Source organism: Schistocerca cancellata, chromosome 8 (genome assembly GCF_023864275.1).
Source record: "Schistocerca cancellata isolate TAMUIC-IGC-003103 chromosome 8, iqSchCanc2.1, whole genome shotgun sequence".
In the NCBI taxonomy this organism is placed as follows: Eukaryota; Metazoa; Arthropoda; class Insecta; order Orthoptera; family Acrididae; genus Schistocerca; species Schistocerca cancellata.
In genome coordinates, this window is record NC_064633.1 from 134,912,476 (window position 1) to 134,937,209 (window position 24,734).

General features: G+C 42.4%; 2 protein-coding genes across 3 annotated transcripts in view; one reads left to right on the forward strand and one right to left on the reverse strand.

The window, feature by feature from the left end:
* The window catches only part of LOC126095771 (synapsin), an 859,815-nt gene that overhangs the window by 488,630 nt on the left and 346,451 nt on the right, over positions 1 to 24,734 (reverse strand). The gene's annotated exons all lie outside the window — the stretch shown is intronic.
* Positions 1 to 24,734, forward strand: part of LOC126095772 (metalloproteinase inhibitor 3) — a 362,787-nt gene that overhangs the window by 272,762 nt on the left and 65,291 nt on the right. Inside the window, exon 1 of one of the 2 annotated variants that reach the window (XM_049910579.1) lies at positions 1,297 to 1,446. The exons of the other annotated variant lie outside the window; for it this stretch is intronic. The gene's annotated coding sequence lies outside the window, so the exon portion shown is untranslated. Of the gene's footprint in view, positions 1 to 1,296; positions 1,447 to 24,734 lie in introns of those variants that run through there. 2 annotated transcript variants of the gene reach the window in all.

Genomic DNA, 24,734 nt, shown 5'->3' on the forward strand with positions numbered 1-24,734 from the left:
CCTCTCCTAATCCAAACTGGAACTAATTTTTTTCGAGTCTAAATCGGTTCCGCATTAATATATGAATAAAGTTTCGTTGTAATGCGATAATTACAGCACACACTGGACTTCTGCGAGTAGCTGTGCTTTAATTATAACACTCCAGTATTAGATAGTCAAACAATCGTTAATCAGTATGAATGCCTTTTTCCTGTACTAAAAGTAAGCTCGCACAACGATGAAATTAGACTTATGCCACAGACATGAGAATGCTGGAGAATCATGGCTGTTGATATACTTTCCGGGATGTGAGGTCGTGGTCCAAGAACTTTTCTGCTCCTTACGTTTCGTCCAGGACTGCGCTGGACGAAACGTAAGGAGCAGAAAAGTTCTTGGACCACGACCTCACATCCCGGAAAGTATATCAACAGCCATGTCAACCGGTCGTGAAAGCCTTCATTCTGCTGGAGAATCAGTTCAGTAGCGTCCGCCCCCGGTAGCTGAACGTCGCCGGCACGGTAGCTCAGCGTGTTCGATCAGAGGGTTAGCTGCCCACTGTAATAAAAGAACTGAGTGAACTGATCAAAAAACAACCTGAACGGGTGTCGTGAGACGTCCGCCCCGAACATGTACCACGAAGAAAATAGAACAAAATGAGATTAACAAAGAATTTTAATAAAAGCAGTCAGCGCGCCAGATTGTCAGTCCTAACGTCCCCGGTTCGATTCCCGGCTGGGTCGGAGATTTTCTCCGCTCGTGGGCTGGTTGTTGTGTTGTCCTAATAATCATAATTTCATCCCTATCGACGCGCAAGTCGCCGAAGTGGCGTAAAATCGAAAGACTTGCTCCTGGCGAACGGTCTACCCGACGGGAGATCCTAGTCGCACGACATTTTATTTAGTTCAGTAACGTTCGGGTGAGATGTTCATGGTGTAACGCTTCCTACTTCTGTCCGCGTGTCTGCATCCGTAGTCGTGTCAGTACACCGTCCAAATTTGTTTACTCACTTTTCAATACTGCGGTCCCGTTCTGGTGAAGAAGAGTCCTCGCTCCGCAGCGTGCTATTCTCACTGTCCCTCTTACATACCCCCCCCCCCCCCCCCCCCACACACACAAACAATTGGGCTGTCAGCACGCGTGAAGGTGAAGACGAGACTCAGCAAGACGAGACGTCGAGTGCAGATCACGTAGCGGCCGTACTGCGCATCTGAAGCGTCCCATTCTCTCTCTCTCTCTCTCTCTCTCTCTCTGTCTCTCAGCCCGCTCCCCTCCCCTTCCATTCAGCTGTGCTGAGCCATTGCCCGACGCCAGTCACAGCGAGAACGCTCCGCGGTCTCCATAGTGCTAGCTGTCGGTTAAGATTCTGCCGCTGTCTTCTCTTCACCGCCAGCGGACGTTTGTAGCACTTGCACTTCATCGTGGAGTCCTTACCGCCGCGGTCGTGGGGAACTGCACAGAAGACAAACGGTAATCGACGATAAGTCTGCTCCCACAGTACTGTGACTACGCACTACAGCTGATTGCTTGCTTTCCTCTCAATGCACGCGCTGAGCGTAATTTGTTCCCCGTCGGCTGTGCTGTACCTGTAACGAGCACGCAGCTAGAAAACACGCCGGACAGAGAAATGTTTTTGCGTAGTAGCTAACGCTCGTCTCTGAATGTGGTGAAATAATTTCCGATCTTCCTGACAGAGCTCCAACTGTCTTACAGCGTCCAGAACTTTCGTCTATTTGCTGACAACTTTAACGTTATACAGTTTTGTGCTATTCTGTCGCCGGCCGACGTGGCCGTGCGGTTAAAGGCGCTGCAGTCTGGAACCGCAAGACCGCTACGGTCGCAGGTTCGAATCCTGCCTCGGGCATGGATGTTTGTGATGTCCTTAGGTTAGTTAGGTTTAATTAGTTCTAAGTTCTAGGGGACTAATGACCTCAGCAGTTGAGTCCCATAGTGCTCAGAGCCATTTGAACCAACCTATTCTGTTTCGTGTTATTCTGGCTCCAGTAACTAGACGTATTCGGGAGGCCATTATCAACAATGCTTAGAACGTCCGCCTTAAGAACCGACGAAACGCGAGGAAGCGATACGTTTTCTTGATAATGGCTATTCAGCCTAAGACAAAAAAAAAATTCCTCAAAAACTAAACGTGTCAGTGCAAAAAAAAAAAAGGCTGCGAAGACAATGACACGCGCATATAACCGAGCTATATTTGCAGTTGTCTGTGGTAACATGTATGGGATGTTACTATCAGAATGTGCATCCATTTGATACGTAATACTTGATATTATACACCATTAACTAACCTTACATTTTGTTCCTTCTGCCGCAGAATTTAGAAACATGCGTTACCTTGTCTGTTTTTGGGTTCTGTGCCGCGATCGCTAAATACGGAACCCTTATACGATTACCTGTTGTCCGTCTGCCTATCTCTCCGCCTGTAGAGACCCGTTTTTCTCGGAACGGCTAGAGGTATCGACTTGAAATTTTTGTCAAATACTAGGGTTACAGTCCCTTGCCGGTGTAATTCAAATGGTTCAAATGGCTCTGAGCACTATAGGACTTCACATCTGAGGTCGTCAGTCCCCTAGAACTTAGAACTACTTAAACCTAACTAACCTAAAGACGTCACACACATCCATGCCCGAGGCAGGAGTCGAACCTGCGACCGTAGCGGTCGCGCGGTTTCGGACTAAAGCGCCTAGAACCGCTCGGCCACATCCGCTGATTGCCGGTGTAAAAAAATTAAAGAATCTAAGTCATGCAATCAAAAGGTACGGGCATATTTTCATACTCGAAAATTCCTCATTAAAACCTATACATGATTATCTGTATACATAATTAAGTATGTTGGGTTCTTATTGGAAGTGCTATACGCATAAGATATCTGCCATATTTCTGAATGAGACTGGTCAATTTTCTAAGGAACTGTTCGCACTGGTGAGTAAGTGCGTGACTATTTTCCTGTATTGGGCTATGCCATTACGTTGTGGCAAATTTAATCAAGGTAAAATAGTTCAATGACAATGAACGAACAGATTATTCAGACCTGTTTTTGCTTCACACCAGAAAGAAAGAGCTCGTGCACAGTCTCACAGAAAGCGACTCGTAAATAATGTTTTTGAGTCGTGTAAAAAGTGATCACTGTTTTACGTCGATTCGTTAACAGATGCTGCTGTAAAGGCGGTTACCGCGAATTGAACATTTTCGGTAAGTGTACAACATCGCATCTTGTATAGTCTCTTGTTTTGTCCACCTCTGTATAAAAGTTTTTTGGCAGACGTTCTTGTAAAGTGAACGTCCCCTGCCGCTAGGTTGACCGAGCAAGTTTGAACGTACTGTATAACAGCGTGAGAACACATTTCAAGGTCGAAGCAGAATATGAATATTTAGACCGTGCTCCAGTCTCTGTGTAGGATATTTTCATGTAAACCACCACAAATGTCCTTATATCTTTATTATACTGCAACTACTTTCTACAATGTATATCATCATCTGGTAGACTTTGACTTTACTTTGAGGTTCTCGGTCTTCTAAGTGGTAAGGCCAATCCGCTACCATTTAATATCAGAGCATCACTTACACTCGATGGTCACAATTATTCAGGGTGGTCCATTGATAGTGACCGGGCCAATTATCTCACGAAATAAGCATCAAACGAAAAAACTACGAAGAGCGAATCTCGTCTAACTTGAAGGGGAAAACCAGATGGCGCTATGGTTGGCCAGCTAGATGGCGGTGCAATAGGTCAAGGGGATATCAGCTGCGTTTTTTAAAATAGGAACCCCCATTTTTTATTACATATTCGTGTAGTAAGTAAAGAAATATGAATGTTTTAGTTGCACCACTTTTTTCGCTTTGTGACAAATGGCGCTGTAATAGCCACAAACGTATAGGTACGTGGTATCACGTAACATTCCGCCAGTTCGGACGGTATTTGCTTCGTGCTACATTACCCGTGTTAAAATGGACCGTTTAACAATTAAGGAAAAGGTCGATATCGTGTTGATGTATGGCTATTGTGATCAAAGTGTCCAACGGGAATGTGCTATGTATGCTGCTAGGTATCCTGGACGACATCACCCAAGAGTCCGGACCGTTCGGCGGATAGTTACGTTATTTAAGGAAACAGGAAGTGTTCAGCCACATGTGAAACGTCAGCCACGACCTGCAACAAATGATGATGCCCAAGTAGGTGTTTTAGCTGCTGTCGCGGCTAATCCGCACATCAGTAACAGACAAATTGTGCGAGAATAGGGAATCTCAAAAATGTCGGTGTTAAGAGGAATGTCGTTACACGTATTGTCAAATGCATTGAGGTTTACAGACATAATTTCGAGCACTTATTGCATTAATGTGGTATTTACAGGTAATCACGCTGTAACAGCATGCGTTCTCACAAATGGTAAGTTCACAAAGGTACATGTATCACATTGGAACAACCGAAATAAAATGTTCAAACGTACCTACGTTCTGTATTTTAATTTAAAAAACCTACCTGTTACCAACTGTTCGTCTAAAATTGTGAGCCATATGTTTGTGACTATTACAGCGCCACCGATCACAAAGCGAAAAAAGTGGTCCAACTAAAACATTAACATTTATTTACGTATTACACGAATATGTAATAAAAAATGGGTGTTCCTATTTAAAAAAAAACGCAGCTGATATCCGCTTGACCTATTGCAGCGCCATCTAGCGGGCCAACCATTGCGCCATCTGGTTTCCCCCTTCAAACTAGACAAGTTTCGTTCTTTGTAGTTTTTTCGTTTGACACTTATTTCGTGAGATATTTGGCCCGGTCACGATTAATGGACCACCCTGTATATAGGGTATATTCCAATCCCTGTCTTCCTTTACAGTTTTTGTTCTTTACAGCTGGCTAGGGTACGACGGCTATTCTTCGATGTCTTTACGTATGCTCTATCACCCTGATCGTTCATATTGTCAGTGTTTTCCACAAGTTCCTTACCTCAACGGTTTTACGGAAAACCTCCTCATCCCTTAACTTTTAAGTCCACCTTACGTTCAAGTAGCACCACACCTCAAAAGCTTCGTCTCTCTTCTTTTCAGGTTGTCCCACTATCATTGATTCACTACCATACAATGCTGTGCTCCATACGTACAATCTGAGAAATTTCTTCCTTAAATTAAGGCCAACGTTTGATAATAGCGGACGTCCATCGGCCACGAATGCCTTCTTTGCCTGTGCCAGTATGATTTCTGTGTTGTAATTGGTTCACCCGTCACGTGTTATTTTGCTTATAAGGTAGCAGAATTCCTTCATCTTGTCTACTTCGTGGTCTCCAATTTTGATGTTGTTTATCGCTAATCTCATTTTTGCTACTCATTATTTTCGTTTTTCTTCGGTTTACTCTCCGTCCATAGTCTGTACCTTTTAGACTATACATTCCATTCAGCACGACCCTTAATACTTCTTCACACTCACCGAGGATAACATACGTCACTAGTGAATCTTATCTACATCTACATCTACATGACTACTCTGCAATTCACATTTAAGTGCTTGGCAGAGGGTTTGTCGAACCACAATCATACTATCTCTCTACCATTCCACTCCCGAACAGCGCGCGGGAAAAACGAACACCTAAACCTTTCTGTTCGAGCTCTGATTTCTCTTATTTTATTTTGATGATCATTCCTACCAATGTAGGTTGGGCTCAACAAAATATCATCGATATTCTTTCGCCTTGAATTTTAATTCCAATCTTGAACTTTTCTTTCATTTCCATTATTGCTCCTTCCACTTACAGGCTGAACAGTAGGGGGAGAAAAATGCGGAGGTTCGAATCCTCCCTCGAGAATGGGTGTGTGTGTGTTTGTCCTCAGGATAATTTAGGTTAAGTAGTGTGTTAGCTTAGGGACTGATGACCTTAGCAGTTAAGTCCCATAAGGTTTCACACACAATTGAACATTTTACAGAAAAATGCATTCCTGTAATATAGTATTTTTAATCCGATCCCTTTGTTCTTCGTTTTCTATTCTTATTGTTCCCTCTTGGTTCTTGTACGTAAGATGCAGTAGCTGTCTTTGGCTTCAGCTTACACTTATTTTCGCGAGAATTTCGATCTTGCAGCGTTTTATATTATCGAACTTTTACCGAAGTTGATAAATCCCATGAACGTGTCTTGATTTTTATAAAATCTTGGTTCCATTCACAAACGGGACTCCAGAAGTGCGTCAACGGTGCTTTTATCTTTCCTAAAGCCAAACCAATGATTTTGTAACAGACACCCAATTTTGTTTTTGCTTCCTCCTTATGTTATTGCTGTCAGTAACTTGGATACAGCCGCACCTCGTATTTATTTTACACATTTATAATTCGTGAAATTCTCCATTGTCGGGTATTTTGCTACAAAAACGTTTATCTCAGGGATTATTAACAACAACCTGTCTTTTCTGTATGAAATAACGTATACGTGGCAAAAATGTAGACGTCACAAGGCTCCAGATAATGGACGAAAAGTTGAGAGGCATGCCATGACAGCTGTCAATTACTGCCTCTAGAAATAGTCAGCTAAATTAGAAATTCCAAAGAAAAAACACATTGATATTGAAAGAAATTGTTTTAACTACTTTTGCTTAGGAAAACATTGCTTTTCAGCTGTTATATTGGAACTGAACGTCTATCCAGAGAGCTGTACGTAGGTGTAATGTCCTTCCACGAAAGAATCGTGGAGTATTGTTATCGTGCCGAATTTGCGACCACCCACTGGAGTGAACGACATGTTTTACGTTGCACGTTGTGATTCTATAGAGATAAAAGTTTTGTGGCAAGAATAAAATCTCGTAATAGTGATTTCAGATACGTCAAGTTTCTCGGAACCCCCTGCAGTTAGACTACGTCATCGGGTGCTAAGTGAGTCATGCCGAAAGAAAAGCGGAGCAACTCGTAGACGGCAATTCGGGTATCCTCCAGTCAACACGCACTAATGGTGTTTTTATTGCGACAACGAGCCATAGGGTCAGAGGGCACGTGTCTTGCCCCTCCCCCTCACCACCTCCGGTTGCGATGGCACATGCGCGGCGGCTGCCATTAGCTAAGTGAAGGCTGCGCGTCCGCACCTACCAGAATACAGACAGGCGGTGAGACACATTTGTATTCATGACAGACGCGTGCATTCATCAACACTGATGGTATAGTCGAGGAATCACCAAGGTCATCTGGAGAGAGGTACACTTATGACCAATTAGACACACCTCACTAGTACCGCGTGGCACACTGTTTCGTCATGGTAGAGGCGGTGACGTGGCGTAACATTAATTCCACAAGATGCTATGGGATTTCGTAAACATCTGATCCATGATCTTGGTCTGGCATCTGTTTTCCCTATGATTGGTTTTAGTAGTCGTTCTACGGGGTGGGTATAATTAAAGGGCAGCTACCCACAGAGATCCAGTATGGGCTGTAATTATCATATTACAGAGAATGCGTTAATGCGGAACCGATTTACGCTCGGAAAGAAAAAAAAAACCATTTGTTCCAGTTTTGAACATCAGGCGCAAACCTGGCGCTGTGAGTGCAAGAAAGACGTATAGAAATGATTCCATATATAATGGATTAGGAATGGGACGTAGGCTGAAAAGGTCTGACAAATGGAAAAGGCATAATGTTGATTTTATTATTAACTGTCGCTTACACAGCTTGTTCAGTATAAGCATCGGAGACATCGGCGACATGGTGCAGGATGTGATCAACAGCTGCTCGCAGCAGTTCCGGTGGAATCTGAGCAACTTTTTCATCAGATCAGGTAGAAATCGAACGTGTCGGCTGCTAAAGGCGTTCTTTTAGGTATCCTCAGATCATGGATTCAGAAAAGGTGATGTTGTAGGTCATGAATCTGGAAAATCTCTGGAGATAACACGCTTATGGAAGGTTGCAGGCCGGCCGCGGTGGCCGTGCGGTTCTAGGCGCTCCAGTCCGGAGCCGCGCTGCTGCTACGGTCGCAGGTTCGAATCCTGCCTCGGGCATGGATGTGTGTGATGTCCTTAGGTTAGGTAGGTTTAAGTAGTTCTAAGTTCTAGGGGACTGATGACCACAGCAGTTGAGTCCCATAGTGCTCAGAGCCATTTGAACCATTTTTTTTTTTTTTTTTTTAAGGTTGCAATGAGCAGATCTTTCAGTGGCCGAGTGACATGAGATGTTCCCCACCTTCCATGAAAACAGTGGTTTCCTTATAGTTGCGCTCTTCCAAAACAGGAATCGCATGGTGCAGAAGGTCTCGATAACGTGCAGTCGTCACACTGCGCCTGACGGGCCTTCTGGGTGTATTCTTTTCGAAGAAGAACGGATGGAGGATAAACAGCTTTTGAATCCGTTCCACGCAGTGACTCTTCGTGCAAAACACGCCGTTTAGCAATACCACAAATTCGGTAGTTTTGTGTATTCACTGCACCCTGTAGCGTAAAATGTACGTCGTTACTCCACAGAATATTGCCCGCCCACGTGTCATCAACTATGATCCGTGTCAAAAACCGAAGAGCAAATTCAGAACGTTGCTGCGGACCACGAGGTTTCAGTTGCTGCACCATCTGGATCTACACAGGTGCCAGTGTAAAATAGACCGCAATACCTTCTATACTGTTGACCCTGGGATGGACAATACTCGTGGTACTGCTTGAGCAATAGCACTGCCCGGGGCACGTGCTGGATGATCAATTACAGCAACAGCAACCTCGTCAATAACTTCCACCGGCATGGGACGCCTTCCTCTTGCAGGCTCACACGACGTTCACCACCGAGCGAGGTGGTGCAACGGTTAATACACTGGACTCCCATTCGGGAGGACGACGGTTCAAACCCGCGTCCGGTCGTCCTGATTTACGTTTTCCGTGATTTCCCTAGCTCGCTTCAGGCAAACGCCGAGATGGTTCCTTTGAAAGGGCGCGGACGACTTCCTTCCCTATCCTTGCCAAATCCGATGGGAGTGATGACCTCACTGTTTGGTCCCCTCCCCTAAACCAAACAAGCTGATCTGTGATTCCGAATTTCGTTATCATCTTCTATAAATCATTAATGGCATTCGGCATCTCATCAGACTTTTCAGTCGGCGATACTCTCTCAATGCAGCACTCTTAAAGGGGATATAGGAATAGTTCTTCTCGAAACTATACAGCCGATAGTATTCCTGATCGGAGCTTCCACTCCATCTCTAATTACCTTATCGTCAATTTGACGTCGGACATTAATCTTTCTAATTGACTATCATTCTATTAGTCAACGTAGTCCTGGCGGCAATCGCTGCCTACGTCAAGCCCATGGTTCGGAAAGGGTATCACACTGGAGGACGAGAAGGCAGCTACCAGTCGCTAGTTTTCATTCATTTGTCACGCCCGTTATTACGATTTCCCGCCACCACGCATGATGCTTCTAGTGGCCACAGAGGAAAAGCAATTGTTGGGAAGAATGTCACAGGATTGAGTTTCTCGGGTGACAGTAGGCTCCGTCAGCATAGCAATGGTAATTGCAGAAGAGGCACATCTGGACATCACAGATACAATTTTACGTGATGCTTCTAAAATTTTTGTCCAATTGTGAGTTCTCCACTATGTGTTTCTGTATGAAATGTAGCCAAAATTTATGTACCACATTATAAAAAGCGTGCGTATACCACAACTATGTACCCACAAACTGTTATCCAATTTAAACTTGTATGCTAACATTTGAGTAAAGAGAACCTAATTTGAATTGAACTGTAACTTGTCTCAATACAACTTGTCCGCTAACTACTCTTCCATGTCCTTTGAGGTATCTGAAAGAATTAGGATGCCACCGAAAGTCTGTATGCTCAGTAAAATCGACCACCCACACACACACACACACACACACACACACACACACACATTTAAAGATACGGCCATGTTTGAAGATTAACCATAAATACAATCAGAAATCTCGTTAAATGTAAACTAAAATAAACTGTAAGGCAAAATGGAGAGGTTATTGACTTGTTGATCCACCTTTGGCCCTTATGGAAGCCATTATTCGGCTTGGGGAATCGACTGGTAGAATTGTTGGATGTCTTCCTGAGGGATATCGAACCAAATTCTGCTCAGTAGACATTTTAGACAGGCAAAATCCCGAGCTGGTTCGAGGTCCCTGACACTAATGCTCCGAACTTTGTCAGTTGGGAAGAGATCTGGCGGCCTAAGTGATCAAGGTAGGGTTTGGGTAACACAAAGACAAGCAGCAGAAACTCTCGCAGTGTGAGGAAGTGTACTATCTTGCTTAAATGTAAGCCAAGGATGGCTTACCATGAAAGGCAACAAAACAGGGCGTGGAATATCGTTGACGTACCACTGTGCTGTCAAGATGCTGCGGATGACAACCAAAGAGGACTTGCTGTGATATGAAATGGCACCCCAGACTATCACTCCTGGTTGTCGAGTCGTATGGCGAGCCACCATCAGGTGGTTTCCCATCATTGTTAGGGCCTCTCCATACACGTCTTCGTCCTGGAATCTCATTGACAGAAGTAGAATTGTCTTCAGTGATGAGTCCCACTTCGAACTTGAGCCCCGATGACCAGCCCTTAATGGCATGCCATCCTGGGCTTACATTTAAGCAAGATAATGCCCGCTCGCACACCGGCGAGAGTTTCTGCTGCTTGCCTTCGTGCTTGCCAAGTCCTACCTTGACCAGAAACGTCAAATACATCACATATATCGACTTCCGTCCCACTCCGATAATTTCTTCGTGGTGCCGTATTAAGAGTGTATTTTGTTCCTTTAGTTTTTTCGTGTTTATTTGATGTCTAGCCAAATTTTGTCAGTTGGCTGCATTAAGTTATTATTTGGAGTTGATTAACCGTAGCGTATCTGAAGAGAGCGTCGTAAATTCTTCACTCCTTCGTTACTAACAGAATTTAAAAGAGTAATCATTGTTGGATGTTCCGTCTGCCATTAGAGGCGAAGAACGAGTTCGGGATGAGAAAGGACGGCAAAAGGAAACGGTCGTATCTGTCATAGGTGTTAAATAAATCGGAATGACCAGACAAGGATTTGGCTTATGCCCCTGTTTTACTGGATTTTAGCCTTTGGAGATTGGTTACTTCCGTAGTGAGAGACTCGCCATTTCAAAATGAGTGGCTTTTTGTAAATGGATGTGGGAAGGCAGGTTAGATATGCTAGTTATTGGAGATTTTTAAGATTTGTTAACGGGTGGAATTAGCTGTCCAAACAACCCTCCCCCCATTTCCCTGCCAAGAAAAACTCATATCTCCCTAGACGTGCGACAGTCCACTGTGGCATAGGGCGAGGTCTATGTGAAAGGATGCCTTCGTATGGCTGTAGTGACGTCACAGTCGAGGTTTCACGCTCAGGCACTGGCGCTAGAAGATCACGGTGATGTATCCAGTATGAGATTGTCGTACAAAGACATAAATCGTCTAATACTATGCATTTAGCGCACATTACATTACGCTGGAGATAAACAGAGAAGAAAGCAAAAACTTTGAACACTCTTTAGTCATATTACTTTAGACGACGCAACTTGCCTTCAAAGCGATTACTTGCCTCATCTTCGAGTTTTTGCGGATAGTGCAGCCTTGAAACGTGAACTACGTCAGTAATAAAGCTTCTGTAACGCTTGACACAGAAAATAAACATTCAGGACGGAAAATTAATACAGAAAAGATACACCGCTACATAGAAATTGCATTTGTTTGGAAAAAATAAATAACTTCCGTTTCTGTTGTTTACAAGGCGGTTCCTCTTTATTTAAGAATAATAGTTTCTGAAATATTTCCGTAAATGCGACGAGTTTTTAAACCCATTTCTTTCATATCCTTACCACAAACACATTTCTCAGAAAAGCGAATATATTCAACTGTCATTTACGGAAGCTGTTTTAACATTTCTCTATGACTTGCGCTGCTTAAGGGACTACATTCTAAGACATCAGATATAACTGTTTGTGAACAACTGGTACACTTCAACGACACTCTGAAATATTGAACAGTTTACAGCCGAAATATTAGTAGAATATAAAGTTTGGTTACAACAGAATTCCTGCAGTTTTACGGAGTAAGTAATACACCGTTAGAAAGAACATGAACATTACAGTTGAATCAGATGACTACTTCGACAGAGATTCACTAGATGAGTTACTCTAAATTTATCGCACTCTTCTATGAATTTTCATGAAGGATGTCATATGTAATCTACGTAGGATATTACATTTAAGTCATTCTGAGAGGTTTCCATTTTGCTTGCATGTTCGTGAACGTGTTCCTAACGCATAATAGATGTTTTTTGTTCATCTGGCATTTCTAAAAAAAGTCTTGTCAGTTCTTTCACAGAAGTTCATAAATAGCGCAGATCTCATTTTAATACTCATTATTTTAATTTTATTTTCAGTCAAAGATTACGAAACTGACACAATGTTATACGCATTATACATTTGTCTACAGAGAACAAATCGAGAGAATTAGGACGATTCTGGTGGTATGGTGTGGAATTAGATATAAAGACAGTCCACTCTGTGCGGTGTTAGTGTCTTTGTAAGTGCCTTTACTGCAGATAGGAAACAGACACCGTGTGACAGTGAATGACTTATACATGAACCACAATTGTGACAGTGCCATGCGGAAAACAGTTATCATTTGATGACAAACAAACATCGGTAGCAAATAAAAGTGGCCTGGAGAACAGAGTTCCAGCGAACAAAGAAACACAGCCGAGGAAAGGAAATACAGTACTAACCTGACTATAGCAGATGTTGAATGTGACCACTACTCATGTCTTGCCGCTTTTGAGCCCTAATCAGCTGCCGAAGATGGACCGAAGCTGGACTGCTGGAATTGCTGCAGTCTCGTCCGAAATGTTCTGCTGCAATTCTTGAAGACTAGGAGGGTTGTTGCGATACACCTTAGTCTTGATGTCCTTAGGTTAGTTAAGTTTGTTCTAAGTTCTAGGGGACTGATGACCTCAGATGTTAAGTACCATAGTGCTCAGAGCTATTTGAGCCATAAACGGGTTAGACTGAAAAACGTGTTTCATGGACCTCAGAATGTGCACGTCAGTGATGAACCGAAGTTTATTTTAGACGAGCAGTATACGGATTTCAGTATTATTGGCATGGTCTGAGAACAGGGCACCAGCTAAGATGAGTAGAAATTTTGATGGTGGAAGTTTTATGATTTGGGCAGCCTTCTGCGCTAAAGGTAAATCGCGCATTGCTTGGCTGAACACTAGAATGAGCTCTGTTTACACTAAGATGCTAGAAACAGAATTGATTAGAAAGTGTGAGTACCTAGGCGACGAAAGTCTAATGTTTCAACAGGACAAATCATTTGTGTATGGTTCTGCTAGAACCAAAAAGTGGCTTGCAGATTAAGATATCAATGTCTTGCTCTTGCCTGCACGTAGCCGGGATTTGTAGCCCGTGGAAAACCTCTGTAGAATACTTGCAAGGCGTGTTTATCGCAATGGAAGGCAGTTTGAGGCCGTATGTATGCTGAAATGAGCGATACGAGAAGACTGGGCGACAAGTCCATTGCAAGAACTACAACCCCTAACAATATCAATGCCGAAGAGAATTTTGGAGGTAATTAGGAGGAACGGAGGTAGAACAAGATGCTAACAACGCAATAATACAACAGAGCAGTGGTTGCTTTTATAACAATTTCCATCAAGGAAATGCAAACGTCTTACGATTGTGAGTCAAATGAAAACCTTAAATTTGTAATAACAAATCGAAATTTCGTGCCGTTATCCTGTAAGTTGGTAAGCGTGCTACAAAAAGCGTGCAGAATGGCCTGTAGGTGGCAGCATAGTGCAGATGCACACATACCGTCGCAGTATCAGTATAAAGATGGCCGCCCCATTTGCGACTTGCACCAGGGAAGAACAGCGTTATGTTATTCGGTTTTTGCTTAGTGAAGGTGTGAAACCTATTGAAATTCATCGACGAATGAAGGTTCAGTACGGTGATGCATGTTTGTCATAGCAGCAAGTCTACGAATGGAGTAGGAAGTTCGCAAATGGTGTGACTTCAGTGGAATATGCTCCTCGTCCAGGTCAGGCACAACGAGTTGTGACTCCACAAAACGTTGCAGCAGTTGAAGCCATAGTGAAGGAAAACCGGCGAGTGACACTGAATGAGATTGCATCATGTTTATAGATCAGTCATGGGTCAACACACCACATTGTGTATGAAGTGCTCCAGTTTCACAAAGTGTCAGCAAGATGGGTGCCACGGCAGCTGACTGCTGAAATGAGAGAACGACGTGTTGATGCTTGTGAAGAATTACTTCGGCGCCTTGAACGAGAAGGTGATGGCTTCCTTCCAAGAATCGTTGCTGGGGACGAAATCTGGGTTCACTTCCACCAACCGGAAACGAAGAGAGCGAGCAAGGAATGGCGTCATTCCTCATCACCAAAACCAAAGAAGTTTCGAACAGAACCATCAGCAGGGAAGGTTATGATGACTCTCTTTTGGGACGAAAAAGGCGTCATTTTGGAGCATTAACCGCCTAGAGGGACAACTGTCGCTAGTGAATCATACACAGATCACCTACAAAATCATCTGCGGCCTGCAAGCAAATCAAAGCGACATGGATTGCTGTCAGCAGGTGTCCTTTTGCAACATGACAATGCAAGGCCGCACAGTGCCCGTACAACAGCTGCAACAATCGCAGACCTGTATTTTGAGTGTCTTCCTCATCCACCATACTCACCAGACCTTGCCCCGAGTGATTTCCGTATGTTTGAACCACTCAAAGACGCAATGGGAGGAAAGAAGTTCCGTTTTGATGAAGAGGTACACCACGCGGTGCATGAGTGGTTGCGCGGACTACCAAAAGAATTTTTTTCTAAAGGAATTTATGCACTTTGTAAGTGCTGGAGGACTTGCATTGAGCGTGGGGGAGATTATGTTAAAAAGTGATACAGCTTTGTACCACTTCTGCACAATAAATAATATTTTTAAAAAAATTTAAGGTTTTCATTTGACTCACCCTCGTACTTTGTTACTCGAGTCGTGAAAGAAACTTTGTAATTCCGTGATGATTGTTTGTGTCTTATAAATATCTACTACTTCTATAGTAAATTCTATACACGTATGCTTCAGACATTGTACTGTTACTTTCGTGGAGCCCTGCCTTTTCCTCTACTGTATTGGCTGACTCTTGTGGGAATGTAGACTCTTGAAATTTTAACAGTATAGCGTACCGTGATGTGGAATGCCTCTCTTGTAGCGTCTGCCACTAGAATCGGCATAGCACTTCCATGACGCTTTCGCTCTTATTAAATGAGTCTGGAAAGAAAAGCGCTGCGTTTCCTTGTCGTTTCTCTATTTCGTTTATCAGTCCTGGCGTATCAATGATTAGTGTGGCGTTCGCTGTGTTATTCAATGGTTTGGTATGTAACTAATTTGTAAATGAAAATGATTACCTTATTTTATTACAGTGAGTAATTACTAAATAATTTTTCTCCCGGCTAAAGATTTGGTCAAGTTGCTAAAGAACTCCAGGTTAACCTCGTGTTAAAGTGTTGTCTGTAAGTTGTGTAAGTGTCATTAAATCACAGTTCATACAACAGATTTTACACAACTATTGATTCTGATGGAAACAGTTATCTTCAGCAAAATGATCATTAAAACCACCGAATATCAGCCGCGCACAACACTGACGTATGTTACCTGAAACAATATCCTTCGCAGCTCGTGCGTAATTAATTTCGGCTCCATACATCAGCTAGAAAAGTTTGTTATAAGGATCGTGCTATGAGCACTGTTTTTAAAGAACCAAACTGATTCGAATTATTTTCAGTAGAATGAGTTCGGGACCACCGGTGCACATTTATTTTTACACATTTTTATTACCTTCGGCATTTGTGTCTGCAGAGTTGCGTAATTTGAATTTGCCGCTGAGATAATTGTTACGATGGCGGCAGACAATTGATAGAGACTTTCTGTTGTTAGAGCAAATAGGATAAGTATTTGAAATGCTTATTAAACTTTACTTTCGTATTGTGCACTATTTAGACTTCATCAAGCAAACATTTGATTTTTTTTTTTCTGAGGAAAACACAGACAAAAAACACGCGATACAAATCGCTGTCATCAATTGCTGCGCTCTTTGCAGCGGAAAGAAATAATTAACAAAAAAATGGTTCAAATGGCTCTGAGCACTATGGGACTTAACATCTATGGTCATCAGTCCCCTAGAACTTAGAACTATTTAAACTTAACTAACCTAAGGTTATCACACAATACCCAGTCATCACGAGGCAGAGAAAATCCCTGACCCCGCCGGGAATCGACCCCGGGAACGCGGGCGCGGGAAGCGAGAACGCTACCGCACGACCACGAGCTGCGGACCTTAAAAGGCATAATTTCCTCTCGTCGCACTGTAGCTACAATTTATCTCGTGGATGTTACACGCTTCTCTATTTCCTCTATCAATCCTGGCGTATCAGTGATTACAGTAGGATCTCATGTAGGAGTCGCACTGACGTGCCACTAACTTTGTGACGTCATTCAGGTTATCTGTCAGTTGTCGCAGGCTACTACTAGACACCTCACAGTTTTTTTTTTTTTTTTTTTTTTTTAGAACGTTATTTGCTCCTGTTACATGAAGTTGTGGAACCGTGCACGAGCCTGGCGCCGAGGCTGTAGTCGTGTGCGCCCGGCGCTGTAGTAAGAGACTAGCGGACATTGACCCACTTAGGAGCAGGCGTTATCGCCTCCGCCTCTGCTTGCGCAACGGCCCGGCCGCCTAGCGTAACAGCTGTCCCAACACTGACCTCGGCCGCGGCGAACCAACGCGCCCCGTCCCGGTGTCGCGTGCACAAATCCCCTTTTGGTACGTGCCAGGGCGCTAGCTGTTACCGGCGATCGAAAGTTGCTCGTTCGCTGCAATAAACAGGGACACTTTCTGCACATCTGGTAGTTGGCCCACATGCGAGCTTCACAGAGTTTTATGACGGCAGCAAAGGCGCTGCAGCCGGGCAGAGAACACTGGGAGAAATCGCCGTTAATTCAAGTTGCTCCAGAAAGTATGTCACAGCTTCCGCCAAGTACAGATGTAAATGGTATACAAATACAGCCGCACAAAGAATTAAAAAGTGTTCAGCTTCCTTAGTAAGCTTTGGTAGACATGTTACATGTTCGTTCCATGACTGTGAGGGAAGTAAAGAACTATAACTATGTGGGGAGCTTTTTGTTATGGACAGATGTGTGACATGGCAGTGGTAGCCGAAATTGAACAATAAGTGAACTGGGGCTTAATGAATTAGAATATGTACTGGCTGATTGCAAAATTTTTTGTTTATGTGTATATTACAGCTATTTCTGAAGTTTAGTATACAGGGTGGTCAACTGATAGTGACCGGGCCAAATATCTCACTAAATAAGCATCAAACGAAAAAACTACAAAGAACGAAACTCGTCTAGCTCGAAGGGGGAAACCAGATGGCGCTATGGTTGGCCCGCTAGATGGCGCTGCCATAGGTCAAACGGATATCAAATGTTTTTTTTTAAAACAGGAACCCCCATTTTTTATTACATATTCGTGTAGTACGTAAAGAAATATGAATGTTGTAGTTGGACCACTTTTTTCGCTTTGTGGTAGATGGCGCTGTAATAGTCACAAACGTATAAGTACGTGCTATCGCGTAACATTCCGCCAGTGTGGGCGGTATTTGCTTCGTGATACATTACCAGTGTGAAAATGAACCGTTTACCAATTGCGGAAAAGGTCGATATCGTGTTGATGTATGGTTGTTGTGATCAAGATGCCCAACCGGCGTGTGCTATGTATGCTGCTCGGCATCATGGACGACATCATCCAAGTGTCTTGACCGTTCTCCGGATAGTTACAGTATTTAAGGAAACGAAGTGTTCTGCCACATGTGAAACGTCAACCACGACATGCAACAAATGATGATGCCCAAGTAGGTGTTATAGCTGCTGTCTCGGCTAATCCGCACTTCAGTAGCAGACAAACTGCGCGAGAATCGGGAATCTCAAAAACGTAGGTGTTGAGAATGCTACATCAACATCGATTGCACCCGTACCATATTTCTATGCACAAGGAAATGCATGGCGACGACTTTGAACGTCATGTACAGTTCTGCCACTGAGCACAAGAGAAATTACGGGACGAGGACAGATTTTTTGCACGCGTTCTATTTAGCGACGAAGCGTCATTCACCAAGAGCGGTTAACGTAAACCGGCATAATATGCACTATTGAGCAACGGAAAATCCACGATGGCTGCGAGAAGTGGAACATCAGCGACCTTGGCGGGTTAATGTATGATGCGGCATTATGGGAGGAAGGATAATTGGCCCCATTTTATCCATGGCAATATAAATGGTGCAATGTATGCTGATTTCCTACGTAATGTTCTACCGATGTTACTACAAGATGTTTCACTGCATGAAAGAATGGCGATATACTTCCAACATGATGGATGTCCGGCACATATCTCACGCGCAGCTGAAGCGGTACTGAATAGTATATTTCATTACAGGTGGATTGGTTGTCGAAGCAACATACAATGGCCGCACATTCACCGGATCTGACGTCCCCGGATTTCTTTAGGTGGGGAAAGCTGAAGGATATTTGCTATCGTGATCCACCGACAACGCCTGACAACTTGCGTCAGCGCATTGTCAATGCATGTGCGAACATTACGGAAGGCGAACTACTCGCTGCTGAGAGGAATATCGTTACAAGTATTGCCAAATGCATTGAGGATGACGGACAACATTTTTAGCATTTATTTCATTAATGTGATACTTGCAGGTAATCACGCTGTAACAGCATGCGTTCTCAGAAATAAGTTCGCAAAGGTACATGTATCATTCCAACAACCGGAATGAAATACGTACGTTCTTTATTTTAATTTAAAAAGCCTACCTGTTACCAACTGTTCGTCTAAAATTGTGAGCCATATGTTTGTGACTATTACAGCGCCATCTATCACAAAGCGAAAAAAGTGATCCAACTAAAATATTCATATTTCTTTACGTACTACACGAACATGCAATTAAAAATGGAGGTTCCTATTTTAAAAAACGCAGTTCATATCCGTTTGACCTATGGCAGCGCCGTCTAGCGAGCCAACCATGGCGCCATCTGGTTTCCCCCTTCAAGCTAGACAAGTTTCGTTCTTTGTAGTTTTTTCGCTTGACGCTTATGTTGTGAGATATTTGGCCCGGTCACGATCAATGGACCATCCTGTATAAAGAAGGACGATGCAAGAGAGTCATGGTAGCAAGAATTGCAAAAGCAAGGCTGGTGTTCTTCTTTTCTGCACTTGGAGGTTTAGGCACCTGCGCCTGTTCTGACTTCAGTTTTCACTGCCACCACGTTTTGGTTCTTCCTACGTCCCTTCTCTTTGGCTAGTAAAGCAAGGTCTGACGTGGTATTATCTCTACAGTATTCTTTGTAGGTGACGTTCCCATAATGTTTTATTTTCTTCAGCCTTTTCATTAGTTATATGGTATTCCCTGGTAACACCTCACACTTTCCTGTGAAATTTCATATCTGGTTTTATCACGTTTTTTAAGGATAAGTGACTCACTTCCATACAGCAATAAGCATTTAGCGATGGTTTTACAAAATTTTAATTTTGTTTCCTCCCCTTCTTTGTTTTGGGATGTTTTGTTTGTCATTTCCCATATTAACTGATGTTTGTAAATATCACTCTCTCTATCCCCGTCCATATCGTAGCTTATATCACATTCTAAACAAGTAAAGCTCCGGCTCTAGGCGATACAGTCTGGAACTGTGCGACCGCTACGGTCGCAGGTTCGAATCCTGCCTCGGGCATGGATGTGTGTGATGTCCTTAGGTTAGTTAGGTTTAAGTAGTTCTAAGTTCTAGGGGACTGACGACCTCAGATGTTAAGTCCCATAGTGCTCAGAGCCATTAAATAAGGTGGTTGACGGGCTACATCATTAAGTACCTCAGTGATAGTGATTTCTTCAGTGTTATCATTGTCAACTTTTGTTATAATGTGTCCTTGTCTAGGCTTTTTATAACTTCAGTAAGATGTGTATGACGTCCAGCTTCAGTCATTATGTGCCACAGCTTCTTTCTGTTCTTACTGTCAAAAATAATTTTTCGAATTCAATAGAAACTATGTGTGTCTCTAAACTGACGTCCCGTCGTTTCTCTGGTATTATTTTTATGGTAACTCTATTACCACTACATGAACGGCGTTTCCGTAATTCACTTTGTTCTTCTAATAAGAGAGTCTCTGTAATGGATTTTATAGAATTATTAACTGTTTCTTCAATTATTTTATAAGTTGAGTTTAGGAACTAATGCCTCTATAATTTTACAGTTATTTGTTTGAGCTTTTTCAAAAAATTGATATCACTTCTGAAATTTTCTAGGAGATCGGTATTTTACACCAGCGCCAACATTCATAATTAAACGTAATAATCTAAAATGACTTTTAATAAAACCGAACAGGTACTAACGTCCAAAAATAAAAACGTAGAAATCGAAGAAAGGTTCATGAAAACAGATGTTTGGAGCACAGCTGTTGCTGAGTGGGAAACATAGGCAGTGGGGAAGAGAAAAAATGAAATAATTAGAAGTGTGATGTTGTGGAGACTGTAAAAGATACGAAAAACTGATCGAGCAACGAATGAAAAAATTCTGCAATCCTGGAATCCTGTAGGGTCCAATAGAGAACATTATGAATCGTAGAGACGGGACGTTTGGAAACATATTACGATATGAATCACTCATGAAAAATGGTTGAAGGGGTGGGATAGAACATTGTAAGGCATATCATCGATGATGCAGACTGCAGTATCTTGTGTATTAATATTTGTCTTTACTACCTGACGACTGATAAAATGAAATAAAAATGATTACCAATTAAATTGAAATTAAAATAATCTTTGAAAAATCTCACTAAAATGAGATTCCAGTTGTATAATTAAATGAATAATTAAAGAATGAGCATTCATAGTCTCGATTTGTTTTATAATCAGACAGACACACAGGTATCACACCACATTTGTACTTCCCTTCATGAAATAGAGAATACATATATTTTAATATTAGTCGAATCAAGTCAACGAAGTATTAAGAATGTTAATTAATGTATCAAGCTTACAGACAAAGAGGAGTACTTATTTATTGCAATGCACATTACAATATGTGTGTATATAGACGCCAAACGTATACCCATCTATTCTGTCTGGTTCTCAAAGAAAAAAATTAACACTTTTTCCAGATAATATTCATAATTTTTATAGTGGAGTGATGAAAAAAGATGGGTGACAATGATTCAAAGCTCGTGCCCAGAGCGGCTTAGAGTATTATGATCGCTGCGGCAGAGATTATTACTAATGCAATATTCCAAAATTCTATACTAGCGATGTAACAAACAGTTACGTTAAAATGAAGGGGATATCTGCGAACCGACAGGAATGAAGCGTAAATCTAACTCCAAGTATAACGACTGAAATAACAAAAATGTGTTCTGATGCGTGCTTAACTTAAGGATGATGATCATATACGTTAGCTGAATAGGAGTCGTGCAGAGTTTGACAAGTTGACACTTAAACACCACTCAAAATTCACTAAAAGAGTCTTAAACGGAGTTGTAGAAGGGGTGCAATCCCAGCAGCAAGTGTTGGTCTGTTTGTTTATTTACGATGCAGTATACATTGCAGACAAACCTTGTTTCTATCGATAGTTTCAATGGGGAGGCTGTTTATGTTAAGACGGAAATTGGCTGTGAATGGTAATTTACGTTAGAGTATTGATTGGCTGAACGATTTGATGAAAGTGCTAGTATTGTAAGGTATGATGATTTTCCTGATCCGCAGCAGTAAGGTAAGGTTATGAGGTCAGACATATTGTCTTCCAGAGATATACCCATTGTTAATCAGTTATTGATAACTGGATTATTTATATAAACTGAGTAGCAGTTTCAACTTGATGGCCATAACATAGTACGGTATTGAATTCCACAAGTTTTCGGCATGGTAGTAGGTAACTGTCGTCTATGGTGGCAGTGGTCCAAACAAAATTACCGTTGGGCGATTTGGAAGCGAGCAGTTGGGAGAGTTAAGTGTCCTCTTAGATAAGAGTAAGTGGTGGCAGGTTATCAGAGTACCGAGTGACACGGCCCATACATCTCACGGTTGAGGCCTATAAATTTGAATTTAGTCTAGTGGGGCCTTATGGCGTCGGGCGCCGACCCGCTATGCCGAGACGAATGCCATCCCTCTATAGAACGGAGATTAAGGAGCTTCATTTCTCCCTGTGCTACCGTGTTAGGAGTACGGAACTCAGAAATCAGATTCGACTTTTATTTAAACTGCCGTGGATGAAATATGAGAAAGAAAGGCATTTTTATGGAGAGCATTCAGCTGGCAGTGGCGAAGAAATACTACCCAGGATAGTTCAGCACAGCGGGCGTCACAAGAAAGCGTGGCTTCACGGAATGAAAGACATTCAGATTGTAATTTTCAGCCGGCGTGATGTCTTCGATTAGCGGAAATGGAGAGAGAGTTGCCAAGTAGTGGATCCTGCACATTTTCAGAAGGAACGCTGCAACAGAAGCAGAAGAAAAGGAAAAGAAGATATAGTAACTTGTGTGGCATCTTTTGAAATTCATAATGTTACGCAGCGCAACTTTTCCGACCACAATGCAAAGGACTTGGTGAGAAAATGTTGCTTTACTAAGGCGTAGCACAAAACCTGTAAAGGTATCTGCTACTAGTTAGTGTCAAAGAATCTTGTTTGGAGCTTCATTCCGATTACTTAAGTGTCCAAATGTAAAGTAAAAGGCAGATACTCCAATAAAAGAAACGTCATCAAACTCAAAATGAGTAAGAGTCCAGTTTGTTTGCTCTGATTCACTAAGTGGTTAAGTTGTTAGTGATGCTGTCCGCCGCTCGTGGTCGTGCGGTAGCGTTCTCGCTTCCCTCGCCCGGGTTCCCGGGTTCGATTCCTGGCGGGGTCAGGGATTTTCTCTGCCTCGTGATGACTGGGTGTTGTGTGATGTCCTTAGGTTAGTTAGGTTTAAGTAGTTCTAAGTTATAGGGGACTGATGACCTCAGATGTTAAGTCCCATAGTGCTCAGAGCCATTTGAACCATTTTGTTAGTGATGCTACATGTGTCCGCCTCTTACTTTGACTTCAAGCTCTCTTTTCTTCTTTTTACCGTTACGTGATGGCGTATAAAAAGCAGGTTGTACACATTCTTTCCAGTATACGAATGACCAGGCTCGAGATAATTAGAGAGACTAGGAATTAAAGAGACTAGCAACGTGAAGTGGAGCAGAGGCTGTACCTGCAATTAGTTTTTCTGTCTTTCTGTAAGAGAAGCTTTAGCGCTGTGGGCACTGAACTCGGTACCTTGCGTAGATCAGAGGTTATAGATCTTCGCGCATTTGTATTAACATTGCAGTGTGCCAATATATTCCTACAGTTAAGTCTATCTATTTAATTATAATTACATAAAATGTATTTATTTGGCATCCTTCGATATTCTAAAGCCTCGTCTCCACAGCATGATGTGAATATCACGTAAAAAGAATGTACTTTGTAACTAGAATTGTGTAACAAAAACCAGGAATAGGAACAAAGCTTGTTAAATCGCATTGGACTGAAATATGCTATAGGAATTAAGGACGTTTGCTATCTCGCAAGCAAAACCTCTCAAGATCCCAAAAGCAATGATCGTATAAAAAATGAACTGTTGGAAATATAAAATGATTTGCTGCTGAAATCTGTGGCGCCTGACTGACCGCTGCTACGTGACGTGGGAGTGTTATGGCATTGTTGCGTGTGTGAAACAAACAATTTCTGTGACTATTTGTGATGACCGCGAAAGAGGAAGCGTAGAGGTTACATTGTAGCTATATGCATGGAGATCTGAAGAAGATCGAGGGTCCGTATTGGCAGTGCCAGTTGCCGCACGACAAACAGCTATAGTACTGCACTAAAATAGGCGTAAATTTCCATTAGCAGTTAATTACGCATTTGACGATCAATTAGTGGAGGCAGTAAGAACTGTAAATTGTTTTGTACGAACCCAAAATCAAATGACAAAAAGAGTTGTCGCAGAAAAAGCAGATGCCAGGTTGTGACCTATTAGAAGAAGTATCAGGAAATTTAATTCACTTGCGTAAGAGAAAGCGAGTAAAACAGTCCATCGTCTGATCCTTAGATTTTCCTTGTCAGTCTAGGAGCTCAACAGGTAGGTTTTATAGAGGAAACAAAAGATCCAGAGAAGAGCAGTAATTTTCGTTCCTTTTGGTATAGGTGAGAGTGTTACGGAGAGGGCCATAAAACTCCAGTGGCACATGCTGCAGAAGAGAGCTTGTGTTCCAAGAACATTCGAGCATTTCATTCTACATACATCTCACTAAATGACCATAGCAATAAACTTACAGATATTCGAGCTCATACGGGGGATCTACCGATAATTGTTCTTCCATCGCACCTTTCATGACTGGGAAAGAGAAAGCGTGTAAATATTATTGGTATTAAAAGTATACTCCGCCACACACTGTAATGTGGCTTGTGGAGTATGTATGAGAGTGTTTATCCGCATAGTCAATGAAAGACAGGCACCAAAACCTTCGATGAACAGCACAGACTGTATAGACAATGTAATGACACTTTGGTAAATGTCCATAGAGACTCAGGAGGGAAAGAGAATGGTATTCGATTAATATCGTAATACGGAAATAAATGAATACAGAGACTTCAAGGTTAACAACAGCTTGCACAGAAATTCGGCTGGAGCTACAAG